The following is a 1,586-nucleotide window of genomic DNA, read 5'->3' on the forward strand; positions in this document are numbered from 1 at the left end:
TCCAATCAATACAACAGATTCTTTAGTCTTTGGTAAGTGAAGACTTCAGCTCTACGACATAGACAAAGAAAGGTTTCCACTTCCCGTGGAAGTCTTTTGATAGAGCCCCTCATACAGCTTCTGATTCTTTCAGGTTTTAAAAGATTTAAAACGTCCTTGATCCAGAGTGTGTGAGAAGGGGCATGTGGAGATTTCCATCTCAACAGAATAAGGTGCCTTTCCAACAGGGTAACAAAACCAATAACCTCTGCCTCTGAGGAGGAAGATGGGACTGTAGATGGAGGTGCACCAAATATAGCAATCAGAGGGTTGGGCTCTATCGTCCTACCTATGATCTGAGAAATAGACGCAAATAAATATTTCCAAAAACTATGTAAGATCGGACAAGACCAGAACATATGTGCATGATTTGCCTTCGCTAGGTGGCATCTGTCACAGGTAGGGTCAACATCCTTGTAAATTTTGGCGAGCCTGACCTTGGTCAGGTGTGCATGATGGATTTACATTGGGTCAGTCCATGTTTTGCACATATTGAGGATTTGTGCACATTCTTTAGAGCAATCTTCCACATGTCCTCAGGTATCTCTACTCCCAATTCCAATTTCCAAAGGTCTTTAATGGCATTCAAATAGACGAGATGAAGGGAGTGGATGTTAGTATACAAATATGCTATCATCCCCTTTAGAGCAGGTGCAGGCTTGAGGAATGGATCTAGAGCTGTCTCAGGGGGTGCATTAGGAAACTGGGGAAATGTATTTTTAACAAAGCTACATATTTGGAAATAACTGAAAAGGTGCTGTTAGGGGAGGTCAAACTTTTTGGATAACTGTTCAAAGGATGCAAATACTTTATTAATATATAAATCTTGAAATGATTTGATGCCCAGGGTAGACCAATTAGTCAATGTCCTATCAAACAAAGAAAGAGGAAAAAAGTGGTAAGTTGAAAAAGGTGCTGCAACAGAATAAGTTTGAAGATGAAAGTGACGCCTAAACTTATTCCAAATTTCCAAGGAAGTTTTAACAATCACATTTTTTGAGCGATTCAACGAGGAACTCTTTGTTGAGGTGTGAGCTAAAGCTGAGAGTGATACTGGTTTAGCTGATGCTGCTTCCATCTCCAGCCATATTGGGCAGGAGAATGAGCCAGGGTGTGTCCAAAATTGAATCATTCTAAGGTTGGCCCAATAGTAAAATTTAAAATTTGGCAAGGCCATTCCACCTAACAATTTTGGTCTTTGTAGACGTTCTTTGTGAATCCTAGGGATCTTCTTGTTCCAAATAAATTCTAAAATTATAGAGTCAACTTTATGAAAAAATGCGTGTTCGAGAAACATAGGTAGGCATTGGAATAGATAAAGAAACTTAGGCAAGGTGTTCATCTTAACAGAGTTAATACGAGCAGCAAGGGACAAGTTTAGCACCGACCAGCAATCAAAGTCCTCCTGTACTCGAATCATGAGGGGAGGAAAATCAGCTTTTAAGAGGTCTTTGAACTTTTAGTCACACGAATCCCCAAATAGTTAGTCTTGTGTTATAATTTTAAAAGGAAAACTATCTAATCTAATCAAATCAAATATACTTTAT

Source organism: Oryzias melastigma, linkage group LG14 (assembly GCF_002922805.2).
Source record: "Oryzias melastigma strain HK-1 linkage group LG14, ASM292280v2, whole genome shotgun sequence".
NCBI classification, from domain to species: Eukaryota; Metazoa; Chordata; class Actinopteri; order Beloniformes; family Adrianichthyidae; genus Oryzias; species Oryzias melastigma.